Source organism: Salvia miltiorrhiza, chromosome 3 (genome assembly GCF_028751815.1).
Source record: "Salvia miltiorrhiza cultivar Shanhuang (shh) chromosome 3, IMPLAD_Smil_shh, whole genome shotgun sequence".
NCBI lineage: Eukaryota > Viridiplantae > Streptophyta > Magnoliopsida > Lamiales > Lamiaceae > Salvia > Salvia miltiorrhiza.
Genome location: NC_080389.1, coordinates 12,246,426 through 12,267,282, shown reverse-complemented (window position 1 = coordinate 12,267,282; position 20,857 = coordinate 12,246,426). Strand labels below are relative to the sequence as shown.

Here is a 20,857-nt window from a genome sequence, read left to right as displayed (position 1 = left end):
ATTATCACTATTATGCTCGTCTTTTAATAGAAAATGCCTAAAATGGATGGAATGCCCAAAAAAAAATGTTTGCTATTATTACTATGCTTGTCTTTTATTATTATTGATTTTAGCTTGTAATTTATTGAAAATATTGCTCGTTATTATTGCCTTATTGGTATTATGCTTGTATATTCATAAAAAAAATGCCTAAAATGTACGAAATGACAAAAAAAAAAGTTTGTAATGTATTGAAATTAATTTGTAATATATGGAAACTATATAGTATATGAAAATGTTGTTCTTTATAATTACTATTATGCTCGTCTTTTAATAAAAAATGCTTTAAAAATACAGATCGAATGTCCCAAATTTTTTTGTAATGTATTGAAACTAATTTTTTATATATTTAAATTATATAATATATGAAAATGTTGTTCTTTATTATTACTATTATGCTCGTCTTTTAATAAAACTAGCAGTAAGAACGTGCGATGCACGTTTAATACATGTGATTTTATACCATGAAAATAAAATACATTCATATTATTATATAGTTTGAATATTTTAATTAATAATTGTATTATTAAATTAACTTATTGACTATAATTAAAATTTAAAAATGAATTAATGAAACTATTAATGAATAAATTTAAATGTAAGAATGTAATATTCATAATATACGTCTAAATAAAAATGCAAAAAAAACCTAAGAAAAATGTCCCAAATTATCTAAGTACGGAGCAAAACGAATTTTAAATATTTTCTAGTTTGATTTTGACGATTGGGGATCTTTTCTTCTTAGTTTTGGTTTGCGACAGAATGTTGTTCTGCGGCAGATCGTTGTCACTTGTAATTTCAATGTAGTCATCAAACTTTTTCTTGGCTACTCTTCTTTTTTTCTTTTGAGGTATCATAAGCTACAACTCCATCGTAGATTTTTTCTTCTTAGACGCTATTTTTTTTTTTTAATTTCTTGCGTGAATGTTTGTTTCTTTATGTTGAGTTGACTCTTCTTCAATTTCTCCAACATTGATACTTTTTATTGGTTATGTCTTTTGGATCGCATTTGCCACAATATTGAGATTTCCCTGTTTGATCGAATTTTATTGTAATGACCCGACTTTTTATTAAGGATTATATACTTTTAATTACTGATTTAAGGATGTATTATGGTAATTAGAGTTCAGCATCCATTAATAAAATACGAACTTATATGAATTTGATAATTTATATATGTGATGATTTATTTTTTTATTTTCAATAGATGATGCACTCAAAATATATTTTGAGTCCATTAATTTATTGTGGAGAATTTAACACTGAAGTGTTAAATATGAATCTTTTATCGATTGTTTACTTAAGCCCATGAGTAATTTAATTTATGTTAGAAGCAAGCTCAAATGGATTTTATGCTTCAATAAGAATTAGGCTTATATGTCTTAATGTATTTAAATGAGTTTGGAACCATATAATTAATATATTAATCTCTTAGATTTTTTTTTAATGATTAAAAGTTGAATAATCCTAAGCATGCTGAATCCTAAGCATGCTGAAGAAATTCTTACTACGCATGCTGAAGGAAATTCTTCAGTCTTACATGCCAGCTGAAGAGTTCATACCTGTAAGTTGAAAAAAATTCCACAATCCTCATCCATCCAAACCACCCCATTTTTCTTTAAAACCACAGCCATTTTCACCATTCTCACACCACCATTATCAACTACTGCAGCCCAATTTCACAGCCAATTTTAAGGTAATGCAACAAAGAAATTTCTGCATCTTTCCATTCTCTTCCCAAATTGATTTCTAATTTCTGTGATATACAATATCTGCAGAGACTATTATCCACCTACTCAAGGTATCATCACCCTCAGGGAACCACCAATTCATACCAATTCATACGGCTGTTCAGATATTTCACAACATGTTTACATATGCACATATGAACTGAAATTTATAGACTAGTTCAGTTTCAAGAAAAGAATTTCAGATTTCAATAAGCATTTACAGTATTTGATTTCTGCTCAAAATCCTATGCTATTTTGTGAACTAAATTGTGGCTTGAACCTACTGTGTGTGTGAGTCGAAATCAGAGGGGACGGCAGCCGCGGTGGCTGCCGGCGGTCGACGGTCGGCGACGGAGCCGAGGTGGTCTCCGATCTGCCAAAGAGAAAAAAAAGAGATGAGTATTTCAGATTTTAATTTAGAAAATGAAAAAAAAGGGGGAAAATAGAAAAGGAAGAAATTAGAGCTTACCTTAGGCTACCCGTCGATCCAGAGAGAAAGGCGAGAGAGCCGAGGGCGGCGCGGCCTATCGCCGCTGCTCCTCCGGCGAATTCCGTGGCGGCGACGGCTGGATCGAGCAAGAGAGAGAGATGATGAACAGTGTTCCGATCTAGAGATCTAGAAACCGAGAGAGAGAATCAGGGCGGCAGGCGGCGGCCGTGCTCTTCCACGGCCAGGCGATGGCCGTGAACATCCGTGGCGTTGAACGGCGGTGGCGGATCTGCCATGGAGGAGGAGCGGAGGCGACGGAGCGGCGGCGTGGCTGCGCTTGCTGCGCCTTTCCAGCGGCCGAGATTGAGCGAGAGAGATAGAGGAGAAGGCGACGGCGAAGGCGAAGGCGACGGCGAGGCGGCGCGCCGGAGGCGGCGCCGCCCTCAGCCGAGCAGAGAGAGGGTCGGGAGAGAGAGAGGTCCGAGAGATAGAGAGAGAGGTCCGAGAGATAGAGAGAGAGAGAAACTTGTGTGTGTGTTGGGAGGTGTTTGTGTGTGTATATTTAGGTTAGAAAAGGGAGCCGGGTTTGGGCCGGGTTTCAGCCGGGTTTGGGCCGGGTTTGAGCCGGGTTTGGGCCGAAAATATTGGGCTCCCTCTTGGGCCGATTTTATTAATTGTTTGGGCCGAGACTTGGGTCGATTTTTAATTAAATTGTTTGGGCCCTTATTTAATTAACAGATGGGCTTCGATTTAAATGTTTGGGCTCGGCCCTTTACAAATAAAATCTGATGGGCTTCTTTTAATTAAAGGATTTGGACCTATTTTAATTAAATTGTTTGGGCCTTATTCAAAGAAAAACATGATAGACTTAATTTATCTAATTAATTTGGGCTTATATCTATTTAAATTATTTGAGCTCTTAATAATTAATTTAAATTGAGCTTGATTAATTTAATTATATATTGACCTTTAATTAATTATTTAAATGGAGTTCTTTATTTCAAGTATTTATAAATGGATTATAAAATGAAATTTTTCGAGTTAAACTCTCATTTAAATTAATTCTTTTCAAACGACTTATTAATATGGATTATTTGAAAAGGATTAAATTGTTTTATGTATGAGAAAGCATGATCTATGATGATATAATTTATCTATGTAATATTATAGGTTTTGTTTTTTTAAATGACGGAATATTTGACTTGATGACATAAATAGAACGAGTTATGATTAATGCGCATGTTGATGTTCGAATAAATAGTTTCGAACCTAAATGATAGTTATGTGATAATGTTTTGAGTTTAAGGTTTTGACGAGATAAGATTAATTCTTTCCAGTCCACATTAATTATTACTTGGACTCCTATTATTTATTAATAATGGGTCTCGAATTTATATTACTTGGGCTCCTACGATTTAATTGATTAAGTCCAATGAAATTTATTTATTTAACCCAATAAGAATTATTATTTTAGGCTTCTTTATTAATCCTAATTATTTTTAATTAGTGATTAATATTAAAAATTTACTAATTTTTTTTAGGGTGATGATGGGCTCACTTATTGGGCTTCATGATTTTATTATCTTGGGCCTCATTTGTTGGGCTCTAGAAATTAATTGATGTTGGGCCTAATATTATTAATGCACTGGGCTTCGAATTTATTCTTTTGGGCTCGAATTAAATTCCTTTTGGGCCTTGATTATTTTTATTTTAATTGGGTCGTCATAATTATTCTATTAAATTTAATTAGAGAAGATTTTAAGACTTACTAATTATTAATTAGTAAGTGAATTAGATTATTTTAAGATGAGTAGATTATTAAAGATTAATAATCCGACCTCATAAGACGAGCTTTAATTCCTTAAATAGGATTAGCATCTCATAATTTAATTAAAGGAATATGAGTCATGCATAATCATTTCACGCATCCTCATTTATTGAGATTTTTCGAGAATTAGAATCTTATTTTATTTTCTCGGATTAAAGGTCAAGCACCAGAGTTAGAGCTAAACCGTGAGTCGGCTATTCAGGTAGGCTTTCTACGTATAAACTAAAATTATATATTAGAATTGTTAAGACTTTATGCTTATGAATTTAAATGATATTGTCAATGCCTAAATGCTTTATGTTTTATTATTAATTGCCTATCTGATGTTAATCGAATTCGGATTCTGGATGGGACCGCAAATCCCTTCGGAATTAGTGTACACCTTGTGATCGTGAGTCATCTAGCGGGTTGGCCGATCATAGTGTCCGTAGAGGGAGGCCTCCCTCTCGGCACGAGTTACTGATATGGTGATTAATGATATAAAATACCTGCGCGGGTTATTGATGAAAGAAATGATATTATGTTTGGTAAATACGAGTCTTTAAAGGAAAACCCTCGTATTTTACTACTGTTGAAAGGCTTGACAATAAAATATTATGCATGTATGTAAATTTCGGCAAGTGTCCACTAAGTACTTTTGTACTTAGCCCTGCATGTATTTTTTAAATGTGCAGGTTGAGCGGTGATCGAGGATGTAGTGTGCAAGCGGAGCTTCTGTCAATCTAGGACGAGTACCTCAGAGTAGAGTATATGTCTTCATACATATATTCAAATTATTATTCCGCTGCAAACACTGATTTTACTAAGACATTATGTTATCTGTCAAAACAATATGTACTATTGAATAATGTACTCAAACTCGTTGAGTACCCCTTTGAATAATATTATGTACGGTCCCCTTGTGGCCTTCATTGATTTCTAGATATTTCGATTGATTTCTTTATACAAGTCAAGTCATCAAGAAGCCGAATATGCCCCTTTCTTACTCCCGCTCCTAAATTCCCTCCCTTAGTCGCGGTTTCCCCGAAATTGCTATCCTTAGCAAGTGCGGTCGTGACATTTATTGACATGAGCATCATCATAAAGCGCATTTATGTGTGTGATTGTGTGCTTATATAGTATATGAAGTTTGTTTCACCCTGTGAAAATATATATAATTGCTATAATTATGTCATATCAAATTTTGTAATATAAATTATTTGAACTACAGTAAGTGTTTAATTAAGAAATCTTAATTTATCTCTTTGATTGAAGAAAGATTTTCATCCACAGAACATCCTACATACACCTCTGTTGCTTGATCGAACAACGTAACGCATGCATTGCAATCGTCCTGTATAACATTTGTTTTTATTCTATATCTAGAATTATATAAAATGATAAAAAATAATATAGTTTTTTGTGTCAGTAATTAAATTTCATATATATATATATATATATATATATATATATATATGGAAGGACTATCGTGAAAACACTTCTTAAAATAAAAATAAAAATGATTTTCAATGTACGAATTTTATGTAGAACACGTATGAATTCATCCAACAGGGTAACGAATTGTGAAAAATAAATTTTTGCGATCTTTGGGATTCGAATTCAGGACCACGAATTCATCCAACAGGGTAATGAATCAATTGTAGATCTTGATGATCTAAGGACTGAAAATTGTTTATATTTTATATTTTAAGAAGTGTTTTTATTTTAGCTATCCCCTATATATATATATATATATATATATATATATATATATATATATATAGGGAGAAGATCCATGGAGAATGCTAAATATTTTGAGAATAGAGAATGCGTTCGAATAAGTCTATAATTTCGATGAATAAATCAATGTATCGTATGAATAAGATTTTTGGTCTGGGTTCGAAACCTGATAGGGGCGAGATTTTCACTATTTTTACCGTATTTATTGAATACATCTATTCATTAGTTATGTTGATCTGTTCGTAAAATTTATAGATTTATTCGTTATTCTTCATTCTCTCGAAAAATATAATTATCTCGAAATATATATATATATATATATATATATATATATAGGGGAAGACTAAAATAAGAACGCTTCTTAAAATATAAATTAGGAACCATTTTCAGCCCTTAGATCATCAAGATCTACGGTTGATTCATCACCTTGTTGGATAAATTCATGGTCCTGAGTTCGAATCCCAAAGGTAGCAAAAAATTATTTTTCGCAATTCATGCCTTTATACAGTTTATTCATGCGTGTTATACATAAAATTCATGCATTTTTGCTGGTTCGTAATTCTTAAAATAAGGGTGGTTTATTGAATAACCGCCCCCTATATATATATATATATATATATATATATATATATATATATATATATCAATAATTGACTATTTTAAGATTTTGACTTTAATTTTTAGAAAAGAAAGAAGAGATGTATTTACATTATATAATTTCCAATTGGTAGTAGTTTTATATACATATCCGCTATATATTGCTGTAATTATCTTCTAGCTAATAAAAGCATGGATTGTCTTGGATTTCTAATCAATATCTTGTAGCAAATATATTCTTTACACGATACATTCTTAACATTTTGTCTTGTAACACCTATAAATATAGAAAAATAAAATAAAATATAACAATATCAAAAATAAATAATTATGTCAACAATTCTTTAATTATATAAAAGAATCTCAAACTAATTAACAACAAAAATATTTTCCATTCAAACTATATATTTAACTAATAAAATAAGTTAACCAATTTCTTAAATTGAATTTGTCAAGCTTTGCCATGTTTAGAAATTTAATTAAATGTATTCATTATCACCTAAACACTCATAAATCAACACTTTATCAATTCAAGTCATTCATGCACCGGTAGTTAGTGGTAAATGGCATGAAGTCTTCAAAGTATATTTTATTTTTTTCACACGCTTAAATCCAACTGTTTAATACTACAATTTATCAAATTAGTAAAATCTATCATAAAGATTATAAAACTATAAAATATGATAACTAGCTATTTAACTAATTTAATTATCAATCAATTTATAAAAAGTTAATAGAGATACCTTCTTCTTCATTGGAGATAATATCGCTAGCAGTTATGGTTCTTGCTAATAAAGTAGAAGTAGAAACATAATTTGTATTACGAATTGAAGACATGGGATCAATCTTTTCAATGTTTTGATGTCAACCTGTTTCGCCCATTGGAAAGTGGATATTGCAATGGATGATAACATCTGTAATAATGCTTTATTTTGTACCTATCAACGGAATGAGCATGAACTACAATATCCCGCTCTAATGGAATATTTTCATTATTTCCCTCAACCAATATAGCTCCAACTTGATCTGCATTGATCTAAGTTGACATCTTTGAACATATGAAGCCGAACATTGTCCATTGGAGGATAATCTTTCAATCTTCGAAAAAGTTTTGTATACAAGTTGATCTCTAAAATTTTCACGAGCATCTTTACAATTGCTTCTGATAAAATTTGATTTTGCATTATGTTAATTCTATTCTCAACCTCACTTTGTGTGTCATAAAAGTATACTTGAACAAACACTAGATGTATATTGTGGAATCAAAAAGAATAAACTCTTCGTCATGCAAATGCGAGTTCTTTATCCAATTTTACACCGAATGAAATAAATGAGAATTTAGTATTATAAACATGGATATTCCTTATAAAACTAATAGCTTCTTCATCGAACTTCGGAGGAACTTTAGAAAATGCAAGTTTAATTTTTTCATTATCACAACAAAAGTAGGAGGTTCATATTCAAATTTTCTAGTAGGAAGAACGTGCAATGCACGTTGAACACATGTGATTTTATATTATGTAAATAAAATACATTATTATATTTTTTTGAATATTTGTATTTATTAAATTGACTTGTTCATTTGACTATTATTGTAATTAATGAATCAATGCAACTATTAATGAATAAATTTAAATGTAAGAAAGTAATATTTATAATATACCTCTAAATAAAAATGCAAAAAGATATATGAAAAACATCCTAAATTATCTAAGTACGGAGCAAGACGAATTTTAAATCTTTTCTTGTTTGATTTTGACGATTGAGGATATTTTCTTCTTTTTTTTGGTTTGCAACATAATGTTATTTAGCGGCAGATCGTCGTCACTTGGAATATCAATGTAGTCATCAAACTTTTTCTTGGTGTAATGACCCGCATTTTTATTTTTATTTAATATGGTATCGCGATAGTTAATATCGCATCTTTCAGTAAATGAAACCCAACTGTCAGTTATATATGAATCCAGTTTATGGTCCTGATTTTTTTTTTATCAGAAACGGAGTTATTATTTTAGCTTTATATTTTTTTTCGTATGAGAAAAACGCGACGAGGATTATTGAGCCATTCAATAATTATTATTTCCAAGTTATAACTGACTTAGCAAAGTCATGTTATTTATTAATCGAAAAACAGAAGCAGTTATATTTTATTAGTGCTACTAGAAGTCGAGAAATTATTCCGACTGCAACGCAGATTAAATCTACGGATTTAATCTAGATTCATATTACAGTATTAGCATCACCAAGGCATGAGGATATACTTCATTTATTCATCAATATCATTCTCATACTTTACAAACTCTTACAATCAATTTTCGTTCATACCTTCCAATTACACCACAATAATTTGGCATTTGCATAAAGAAGAAAAGAGAAAGAAGAATAGGAAAAGGAAAAAGGAAAAGTGTTGCCACCATCCTTTGCTCCCCTCCTTTCCTTCCACCATCTACCACTTTATACCATGCCCTTTATTCCCACACATCTATCAATTCATAAGTTTTCTCTCGCAACCAAGAATTTCATCAGCTGGATGATCCGAACTTCCATCGTCCATCAAATTAATAACAGCAACAACGGGATCTTTTCATAAAAGGTTTCATTCTTCAATTCAATTAATATGTCAATTTCCTTAAAGCCAAAACATTCAGGTTTTCAACAGCTCAACTTAAGGTTCCATCTTGTAACCTTCTCGCCGATTTCATTTTTACAGTATGTTATAAACAACCAATTGTTTCAGTTTCAACTCACCACATGAACAAGAACATTCAAGGTAATTCCTATCTCAATTGCTCTCTTGATGTCATATGTTTCACACCATCAAAGCATGCTTCATGTATTGGAAGTTCATAAATACAGGATTAAGTATATTACAGAGGGACATAGCAAACCAACAGATTATATGAACTCATTTTTATGAGAAACATAAGCAGAGATAATTACAGCAAGATAGAGAGTAATACTTCCCTCTTATGCTTAGAACCGAGCCATTTGGGGCTCGGCTTAAGACGAGTTCAGCCGAGAGTCGCGAGGGAGAGGAGAGACTAGATAATTGTCGAACAGAGGGATTTAAGAGAGTGAGAGACAGACGGATCGAGAGAGAGAGAGACCGGCGTTACCAAACTGGAGGGGACGAGGCCGACCGGTACCAGGACAACAGCAGCGGATCGGCGAGCCTTTCACCTGCCGCCGGGAGGAACAGCGGCAACAGTCCAAGGGCAGCAGCGGCGCGATGAGGGCGTCGGACACTCCCCTGCTCGCCGGCCTTCACAAGGCGGCGGCGGAACTTCAGCGTGAGGGAGAGAGACCGGAACCGATGGCCGCTGAACAGCCGAGGAAGAGGGCCGATCAGATCTTGGCCGAGAAAGAGAGAGAGCGGCCGGAAGGAGAGGAGGCCGACGGGCTCCAGGCCGGAGCAACGCCGCTCCCAGACGGCGACCGGTCGCCCAATTTCGAAAGGGTAGCAGCAGCAGCAGCGCTGATTCCTTGAGAATCAGGGCTCGATGTTGGGGGAGGAAAGAGGACGGCGCCGGGGCTGAGACGCGTCGACAGATGACGCCGGCCGAAGCAAGTGATGGCTGAACGGCCGGAGGAGGCGCAGCCGGCCAGATTTAGCCGGAGGAGAAGAGGCCGATCGGCCTTGAGAAAGAAAGAGGGATGAGCGGCTCCTTGAGTTGGGATAAGAGAGAGCGAGAAGAAGAACAGGGCCGAGAGTGAGAGAGAGGAGTTGGGCTTGATGTTATTTTAATGACTTGGGCTTCATTATTATTTACTTTGGGCCTCTTTTATTAATTCAATTGGGCTTTAGTTATTTAATTTAAGTTGGGCCTAATTTATTTTTATTCTACAAATGGGCCTTCGATTTTTAATTCTTTTGGAGCTTGTTTATTTTAAGTAAATTGGGCTTTGTCTTTTAATTCTTTGGGCTGTTGTACCATATCAGCTGGGCCGAGTTTATTTAATTTTAAGCTCAGAATAATTCATTCTATTCTTGGGCAGAATTGTTGGGCCTTCATGAATTATTTCAATTGGGCTGAATTATATGATTCTTTGGGCCGGATCCTTCACTTTGAGCCCAACAGACCTTATTTTAATTTGGGCCTTATTATTTTATTTCTTTGGGCCGAGGCTTATTTAATTGCAGCTGAACCTTGCGTACTTATTTAACTTAGCCCAACTATTCATTATTTATTCATTGGGCCAAGATTTATTTAATTACTTAAGCCAAGGAATTATTTTGATTGGGCTTTCGTACTATTTATTCAGGCCCACTTCTACTTAATTAATTATGAGGCTGCCTTGTTGAGCCTCTTAATTATTGAGCTTATATTATTGTTTCCTTAAGGCCAAATTATTATTTTGAGCTGCCATTATTTATTTGAGTTAAGCTACTCGTTTTATTTAATTAATTGGCTACTCTCTTTTGAGCCTATTAATTATTTGAGATTACGTTAGTAATTATGTTTCTATCGAAAAGCCCGATAATTTCTACGAGGTCACACCTCGATTAAAGCCGAGATAGTTCTTTTATTTCGAACGAGTACAAATGCGAGGTTTACTTCACAACTAGAATTTTCCGATGAGAAAGGAAGAATCAAAGTTTTATTCGACCACGCTAGACGAGAATTAGCTAAATCTATTAACGAGGATTAATAGTACAATTCCCGATTATCGCTCAGAAGATTAGTTCATGCATACAAGATTCATGCATAGTTAATTACGCTTTCTCATTAATTAAGAATTTTCCTCGAGGCAATGTCTTATTTTATATTCTCGTGATTAAGGTCAAGCGCAAGAGTAAGAACTACACAAGGAGTTAGAGTACCTTAGCAAAACTTTGCTATCAGGTGGGCAATTCCTTACGCGTAAATAAAATGCTATGCAAATGTTATGCTTTAAAATGCAAATTGGATCTTCAAGTATGGTATGCTTTATTACGCTTAAATGAGTTAAGCTTTATTATGCTGCACGTTAAATGATTTACGCTATGCTGTTTATACTATTTACGCCCTATGTAATTTACGCTTGATTACACTTATTTACGCTTGAATGCTTTACGCTGATAAGTTTATGCTTATGTTTGATGCTTGCGTCTGTTGGGGGAGGCCTCCCTCAACAGTACGATGCCGTGTCCGTTGAGGAGGGCCTTCCTCACGGCGCGATGCCTGTGTCCGCTGAGAGAGGCCTCTCTCGCGGCGCGATGCCAGTATGCCAGTATGCCAGTGTTACAGCGTCTATTGGGGGAGGCCTCCCTCAATAGTACGATGCCGTGACCGCTGAGGGAGGCCCCCTTCACGGTGCGATGCCCGTGTTCGTTGGGGAAGGCCTTCTCCACGACACGATGCGTGTTGATGATTGTTAATGATGAAAAATGCGCTCATGCTGTTTATGAATATGGAAATGTTTAATGAGCAAAGGATTTGAAAGAAACTTATGCCTCTTATGCGAAGTTGTGTTTTGTTGTTGATATTATGTTATATGCTTGGCACTGCCCACTGAGTACTATTGTACTCAGCCCTTCGTATGTTTATGTTTGTGCAGGTTGAGTTGTGATGGGCGATGAAGTGTTACTGAGTGGAGTTTTTGTTGAACTTAAAGTAGGCTCAGAAAGGATACATGTCTTCATACATGTATCTCAGTTATGCATTCCGCTGTAAACACTGATTATTTCAGTTACACCTTCCGTTGCAAACTCTGATAATGTTTTAGCCAAGCCCCTAACGATGCCTTTTTCCTTTTAAGGAATATAACGCTTATACAAGTTCGTTGAGTACCCTTTTTATGCGAACTATGTCTTTTTCCTTTTTAAGGAATATTTCACGCGTATTCAAGCTCTTTGAGTATTCTTTTATGCGCCCCTTTCTAAACCCGCTTCTTAATTTCCCTTCCCCAGTCATGGTTTTCCCGGATTAATTATCCTTAATTAAGGCCGGTCGTGACACTTGGGTGCTCTTCTTTTTGTCTTTTGGGGGTCTGCAGGCTGCAACTCCATCGTAGATTTTTTCTTTCTAGACGGGATTACTCTTTTTGATTTCTCGGGTGAATTTTTCTTTTCTTCCTCTTGAGTGGGTTCTTCTTCAATTTCTCCAACATCGATGCTTTCCATCAATTGCATCGTTTGGATTGCATTTGCAACGATATTGAGATTTTCCCGTTGATCAAATTTTATAGACTTGAGCATCGTTATGAAGCGCATTTCTGTGTACGCTTGTGTGCTTAATCCTCTATAGTATATGGAGTCTGTTTCACCCAGTGAAAATATATAATTGTTGTAATTAGGTAATATCGAATTTTGTAATATGAATTATTTAAATTATAGTAAGTGTTTAAGTAAGAAATCTTAATTTACCTCTTTGATTGAAGAAAGACATTAATCCACGGAGCATCCTACATATACCTCTGCCGCTTGATCGAAGAGTGTAATACGCGCATTGCATTCATTTAACTTACCTTGCTTCCAACATTCCCAATAGTATTGTTCCTTCAGCTATATCAAAGCTTCAATATCTTCAGACTTTAATTATTTATAGATTTGAGGTTCGTTTGCCCATGGAGATTTGGATGTTGCGACAATTAAGAAATCTTATTGCCTTCTCATTTCAACCCTTACCCTACCCAGACCCTGAATACAGCCCCCTTGAGAACGTGCGGGAACTTTCGCCGGCACCCGACTTCCTGTGCAGTAAACGAATGGTGGAAATGATTCCAAACATGAAAAAGCTGGGAATATGTTACTCCTTGCCATAGAGTTCTTAAAGGACTCGGTTGATAGAAATCTCATTCTAGTTGGTGAACTAGGGTCTACAGGAAACATCAAATTTGTCAAAATTCATGATTTGTTGAGGGATTTATGCTTGAACCAGAGCAAGAAAGATGGGTTCTATCATGTCACAGGGCAATCTAGTCCTCGAGGCATAAGTAGCCAACGCCGCGTTGTTATACCCAGGAACACACCATTGAAGAAAGTCCTTGACGACTTGCAGTCTATGCCACGTGCTCGTTCCATTATCAGTGAATATGGGAAAGTCCCGCGTATTAAGAATTCTGGGTTTCTTAGAACATTACATGCATGCAAGTTTCGTAACTTTTTGAAGATGTATGTTAACTTGCGCTACCTTGCTATTGAAGTTGATAGCATGAGGCCGATCTATACCTCATTTAATCGCTTTTGGAATCTGCACAGATTGATTGTTTCTTGTAACGAGGAGAAGTTCACTCCACTTGGTGAGATTTGGAGAATGCCATAACTTAGGCATATTGAAATGAAAAGATGCTTTTATCTTCCAGAACCTTCGAGTGATGATGTCGTCGTCATGGAGAATCTACTGGTGCTTCAGAGAGTAGAAAATTTCAAGTGCAGTGATGAGGTGGTTAAGAGAATTTCCAATATCAAAAAATTGGGGATGAAGTATTCTGGGAGAGGGAAAATCAAGCAAGATGATTATTATTGTCTGAACAATATCAAACGTCTGTGTAAATTGGAATATCCCTCTTCGTACTGTGTTGGAGTAGTGTTACAGCTTCTTTGTATGTGCTCACATTCCCCCAAAGCCTTAAGAAGTTGACTCTTGACATGAATGATTACTTTCAATGGGAAAAAATGTTGGAAAAGATAGGTGCATTGCCCCTTCTCGAGAAGTTCAAGTTGTGGAACGGATGCTTTGGGACAGGCAAGTGGGAAATGGTTGAAGGCCAGTTCCCTTCCCTCTAATACTTGGAATTGTCTTCTTTCTTCCCAAAACTTTGATAAATAACAAAAGTTTTTGGTGAAAAGCAATCTGCACTGCACATTGTATACGACAATATAATTTAGAGTAGTGGTTATAGTGGATTAGGAAAATATGTTAGCCAAAAAAAGGTTGATCACTCCTGTCAGACTATGAAACTAATCACTTATTCCTTTTCAAGTAACAATATTATGCTTCCAAACCAACCAGGATAAAATAATTCATAACAGGACAAAAACATTAGGGAGAAAATCTTCAAATATGAAGAAGCTTTAAGATGGCATACCTGATATATTTCATTCTTGTTATTATTGTAACTTTCAAGTTGCTTCCACGAAGTTGTCCGACAAATTGCAGAGGACTGTTAGTAATAGCTTTATGACATTAATTATGCATCAGAAAATAAAAATAAAATACGTGGTAAGGAACTTTCATGCTAAATCTAACAGAATAGCGATTGTGGTGATTGGTTTCTGACAAACAAATAAACGATGGGAACCACTCACATGACAAAAGGTGATCAAACAAAAAAAAAAAAACTCATATCTCAATGCGTGGAAATCTACATCCAAATTTTAGCTATGAATCGGTACCAATGATCGCCGGCAGTGAAGGATGGTGGGCGGGCACGACTTGATACGCTCGTCAGCGAGGATGGAGGGAGGACCACGGACCGATCTTCAGAACGCGGCGAGGGACAACCATGGACAGACTTCAGAAGGTCAGCGAGGAAGATGACACAGAATCAGGCTTATGTTGAAGGAATTGTAGCTATCGTGGACTCCTAATTCAATTCAAATATTAATTCTTAGTTAACAAAAATGCAAAGACTAACCAAGATTCTATGTTATTGTTCACGATTCATAACAATATATGATACTATCGACATATCTATCCTAATTATCAGATAAACTTGGAAACAATAAATATATATAATAATCTAATTCTAGTAGGATCCTGAATTTATAGCTATAATCTAAATAGAATAATAAAATCTTAAACTTCAAATATCACATATCTCGACAAGATATCAAAACTAAAGGTTATAATAAATATATATTAAATAGATTATAACTATGTATATATAAAATATGTAGAGGGGTAAAATAGGCAATCCACAAGTTGTCCCATAGAATGCTTAGGCTCTTAGTATAGATATAGATAGATAATGCCTTAAATGTACGGAATGTTAAAAAAATTCTCCGTGTAATTGTTCAGCCCCCTCCCAAATTAATTACTGGCTCCGCCACTGACTAGAAGAGTCTTGTAATGAGCTGTCTAGCTCTTCTGCATGCACTTGATCAAATCTTTAACCATATCTTTTCTTGTAGTTGGATCAAGTATTTTCAAATTACTAATTATCAAGTCCAATATAATATAGAAAGCGAAAGTCATGCATGATTCACGTGAAATAATTAAATACTCACGTTAATTTAATAACAATCTTAATAAGAGAGAACTTGGCTACTATTGTAAGGAATAGTACTGTAGAAAAAATAGTGCCCATGGTATTTTGGTAATTTTTGTTTCATTTGTGGGTTTTTTGCAAAAAGAAAAATATCTGTTTTATCTTAATCATCTCCCCTGCAGATTTTTATTTTTCACTTTCTATGTTCACAGTTTCGCAACAAAAAAAAGAAAGAGATTTCTTGTCGAATCTTTGCCCGGTGAAAGTGCAAAATCTGATGTTAATCTAACAAAAAATCACACTAGACAAATCCATTCCACCAACAAAACAAGGAGGTGAGTTTGATTTCTGTACCACCTGCTTTTTATCAATAATATTTTAAATAGCCCTAGAATTTTTACAAAAAACAGAGCTCAACATAACACAATCAAATTAGAGTGTTGTGGCTGGGTTTCTTGCTTTGTTGTTTGCTTTGAGGGTGCCGATCGGGAACAGAGAGTCGTGGCTGAGTTTTAGCTAACTTGTGGCTCAGTTCTTGTGTCGTTGTCTGCATTGAGAGTATTGGCCTCTGTCGGCGTCGGCATCAGCTTTAGCTGAGTTGTGGCTCAGTTTCTTGTGTCGTTGTCTGCGTTGAGAGTATTGGCCGGCGTTGGCATCGGCATCAGCAACAACTTTCTTAGCTGCTCATAGTCGGGCTGAGGTGAGAAGAGTGGGTCGACAATGGGGAACGATAGTGAGGTCTACGAGAGAACAAGCTGTGTTTTAAGAAAAAAGGGGAAGAAGAAGAAGAAGAGGGATTTGGGGTTGAGATTTACTCTTTATTGCAAATGTGAAGTAAAGAGAGAGATGAAGGTGTGAGAGAACGTATATGGAGTATATTAATTGTGTGGATTTTGACTAGGGCTCTATTTTTAATTGAAAATAATAATGTATGGTTGGGCTTGCTCATGAGTGCAGATGATGGTAAATAAGTATGATTGGAGGAATGGGCCTAGAGTTTTAATTTAAACTTATTTTAATTGATTAATTGAATTTAACTGATTTAATATAATTATGTATAGTTAGTATTAATTGTTCTATTCTATATGTAAGTTAGGTTACTTTTGTTTTATTTTGAGAGCTTTGTCGGACAACTTCGTGGAAGCAACTTGAAAGTTACAATAATAACAAGGATGAAATATATCAGGTATGCCATCTTAAAGCTTCTTCATATTTGAAGATTTTCTCCGTAATGTTTTTGTCCTGTTATGAATTATTTTTTCCTGTATTGACTGGTTGGTTTGGAAGCATAATATTGTCACTTGAAACAGAATAAGTGATTAGTTTCATAGTTTGACAAGAGCGATCATTTGCTCTTTATGAGCATAATATTGTTGCTTTTATTTGTTTTGATGAAAATTTTATATTATTTTTGTGTTTAGATGGCTCAGACAGCCTGTGACAACTTTAAGACGCTTATTTTTTAGTTTACCTCATATGTCTGCAACTGATATGGCTATGCCAATTATCTTTGGCCCCGAGTGTTCACATGCTCTAACTACTTAGTCGAGAAGTTTGCGAGGTGCATAATATTTGTTGAATTGTGTCTAGATTTGCACAATTTAATTTAACATTATGCGGGATCGCTTTGCAAGTAATGCTGCTATTACTTTTTTTTTATTGACTATGGTTTGTAATTTTCAGATAAGACTTTGAAAAATAGAAAGAGGCGTGTTCTCGTTGTTGACACCGGTGGGAGTGTTCCAATCTCACAAGTGACAGGTTATGATTTCTCTTGCTTTTGTTTTAAATTTCTTTAGAGCTTTTAATAATTTAGCATATATTTGAAAAACTGATTTCTTTTATATTAACAATCGTTTTGTTTTCATTTGCTCGGCTCTTCTTCTGAAAATGGTTTAAGTTTTCCTTAGCCCAACAAATGTGATCCCTAATTCCATATTGTCAAAAGGTATTGTTATAATTAATTTTATTTAGTGTTATTGTTTACTTACTTATCTTGACTATGTTACTACTCTTGCATTTTGATGGTTCGCAGGCTGCTTGCGCCGGTTGGGTTCCGATGTGACGCAACTGCCTTTGTCTAATAATGTTAGTGTTTCACGGTCTAAACGTTTATGTAAAGCTTGTTGTGGACAGAGGCACTTAAAAGGTATGTGTTTGTCTGATGATTACCTTATTAATTTATTAACAGTTGCACCTTTGTTTAAGCTGGCTTGGTAAGTTAATGAGCATCCCTTACATTTAAGTTGTTGTTGTGAGTTTTTCTTATCTTTAAAAGGTGACATATATTAATTTTTTTTGTTCTTTTTAGGGCCACACTCTTGATGCTGTGATATTCCATGATAATTAGGTTCAAACATGTGCTTCAAGAGGGTAATGTTTACATGGTGAAAGGAGCCTATATTTTTGATCCAAAGCAATACAAGAATCCAATTGTGACATGTAATGTAATTACCAATAGACATTCAGAAAAGATACTTTGGTGAATGAAGAACCAAATGATTCGATACCTGCTGGTGGACTAAGTTTCAGAACAACTCCAAGTTGAGAGTTCCACAAATTCCTCTCAACAAAGACATTGATGAGTTAAGCTAAGCAACTTAATCATTGAAGAATTGCGAATGATATTTCTATATTTATTTTAGCAATATTTTGTGTAAGTTTAGGAAAAGAATTATTGTACTTATTATATTTTAGAATGAGATTATTTTAGTGTGACTTAAATGTTAATTAATCATTTTCTTCTCTTACTTAGATACTGCTTATGTCATTATTGGTACCCATGAACCTCGGGAAATCACAGTTAAAGGACAGGGTAAAGTCATTTGTGAGTATATTGATATTCATACAGAGTATGTTAGATACACGATGAGTTTATGTTTTTCTATTTCGTTACATATGTTTAGTTTAGTTTATAATAACATATTTCATGGAAATGTAGGCTGGAAACGTTTGTGGTGACATTTTGGAAAGATTTTGTATCCGATGAGATCTATGCTAAATTGGAACCTATTTCAAATAGGACACTGTTTTTGTTGTTGAATTTTTCAGTCGTGTCATGTTACGGTATGCATGATTTTATGTGGTGAGATAAATTATACATACATAAATTGTTAGGCACAATCGATGATGGTTTTGTCTTTAATGTTCAAGATTGAGTCTGACCACCAATACTTAGTCAATTATCTTGGATGGCTCTAAGAATGAAATGCTAATTGAACTAGAGAGATGGTATTGTATAATCTGTATAACAATTAAGAATCTTATCATGTGAATATTTTTGTTCCTAACTTGCTTATAATTATCATAAACAGGAAGCAAGAGAATGAAGAGGCCATTAACATGTTAGTATAAACCGGTGGTTTTTTTGAAAAGAAATTGTTGCGCTCACCCAAGCAACCTTTGCAGATTACTAAAGTGGAACAAATGTTGCACAAGAAAGAGGTGAGTTACTTTATATTGTACTTGCATTGTCACAAAAATTTGGGAATTTATGTTCTAAAAATCTAGGTTAGACATGTGTATTTGATTTTTTACATATATAATAACAAAAGTTTACGTGATGAAAAAATGCACGAGCCCAACAAGAAATTTTCTAGATTTAACTTTCATATTTTATTCATCTAAGAAATCGGGTTCAATTCATATACTATATCAGGTAACATTGGGAAAATCAAAAGAAGATTTGTTAGCAAAAGAAAAAAAAGTTGTGCACTTAGATCTTTCTAAAGATTCAGGTCTTCAATTATTATTACAAGATTTAGTGCATTTTGCTAAAGATTTTCATGATATGTTTTTCACCAGAAAATTATAATCATGGCTTAGTGAAAGTATAGATTCTTTGATCACTTTGAACGGATGTTGGTGAAACTTTTAATATTCTTTTCCATGAGTAGTGAGTTTTTAACTTTTTTATTGCAATGGAGAAATTGTATAACTAATATAAGAATAATTATTGATCTAACAATATTTATATTGGTTTTGTAATGTTAGATGATGTTGATACACATGAGAATTTTGATGATGCACATTTGGATATGCCTCTACCAGGTAATAGTTAGACATGATAGATAGTATATTTTGAATCTTCTAGAATTTATTAATCGAGCAAATGATGAATAATATTGTGTCATTGTTAGAAATTTCAAAAATAAAAAAGAAAGCTAAAAACATTAGCATGAGGTCATAAAGTCTGGTGAACATGAAGATCAAAGATCCTCAGGCATGCACATCTAAACATTCTAATTTTAAATTGATATCGCCTATGTTAATCTATTCATGTTTTGAACTACCACTTGTTACTATTGTGTAATTACCATGATATATGAACCAGTACACATGTGTATCGGGTACTTGCTTAGCTCCAACAACTTATAAAACATATACAAATATAATTAAGCAACTTTATTTGTAGATAAATTTGTGGAGAGAGCAACTGATTGCAAACTTGTTGAAGATTCTCATATGGAGTCGCATCTACCTTTGGCAGGTAATTATTCAACCAATTAGATAAATTTTCGTTTTTAATATTCTTCGTTGTGAACAATATTATCATTTTTTTTTATATATACCAGCAGAAATAGGACCTTATGGCAAAAACATCAAAGAAGACTAAAATATATAACTCAAGCTAAGGACAAACATATAGCTAAGGGTACAAACTATTGTCATTATATAGACACTTAATCTTTGAAGTGTTCTTGTATGATTGATGGGAGTTTCTGTGCAACATTATTAGCAAAGAAGGCAAAAAAAAAAAATGAAGTCTAATATCTTAAAAGACAAGATACAAAGCATATTTGATTCATCCCACGAACTTACTGAAGTGGTTGTCGAGCATAATAAAGGTTAGTATTCTACATGAGGCAACGGTGTTAATAGTTCTAAATCAAACCATCAACGACATATATTATGCAAATACATTGTGTTTGTCATTAACTAATTTTATTAATATTATCATCAACTTTTAGGCAAAAGAGTCCCACAAACACCAACACTCAAGTCAAGGAGTGGCTGAACAATCAAGCGAAGAACATTGGGCTAATGAAGTGAAAGATTTTATGAGACTTTCAAGCAACTTGTGTATGTACTTTGTACAATTCTCTAGCTATGACTTTTGGCTCTATTATACCGTGTTGGTGATATTCTACTAGAATTTTGAGGTTACCTTTTGCATGTACATTGTATATGCCTCGATGCGGTTTTTGGTTTAATGCGATATGTTTATATAACGCGTAATGTGTGAAAGGATACTTAAATGGTTTTTATATAAATTGTATTGTGTAGATTGTTGCTCCTAACTGTACAAATTAAATACTCTTAACTGTATTACAATTGTGACCTACAAGTCATACTATAATATGTTACATTTAAAAATGATTC

The 20,857-nt window shown here is 34.2% G+C and overlaps 2 long non-coding RNA genes across 8 annotated transcripts; both read left to right on the top strand.

Annotated features, from left to right (window-relative positions):
- Positions 1-8,223: 8,223 nt before the first annotated feature.
- Positions 8,224-12,128, top strand: LOC131017659 (uncharacterized). Of its 2 annotated transcripts, XR_009099755.1 has the most exons (3): positions 8,224-9,113; positions 11,125-11,187; positions 11,882-12,128. It is a non-coding gene; the product is annotated as an uncharacterized LOC131017659 (long non-coding RNA). The 2 variants fall into 2 exon arrangements; XR_009099754.1 differs by having other exon boundaries at positions 11,125-12,128.
- Positions 12,129-15,661: 3,533 nt separating this feature from the next.
- On the top strand, positions 15,662-20,706 carry LOC131017650 (uncharacterized). Of its 6 annotated transcripts, none has more exons than XR_009099743.1 (10): positions 15,662-15,810; positions 16,572-17,036; positions 17,159-17,236; positions 17,376-17,423; positions 17,511-17,624; positions 17,787-18,302; positions 18,790-18,919; positions 19,469-19,525; positions 19,890-19,964; positions 20,446-20,706. It is a non-coding gene; the product is annotated as an uncharacterized LOC131017650 (long non-coding RNA). The 6 variants fall into 6 exon arrangements; XR_009099745.1 differs by having other exon boundaries at positions 15,668-15,810; positions 16,572-16,661; positions 17,787-18,290; XR_009099741.1 differs by having other exon boundaries at positions 15,664-15,810; positions 17,159-17,423.
- The last annotated feature ends 151 nt before the right edge of the window (positions 20,707-20,857 follow it).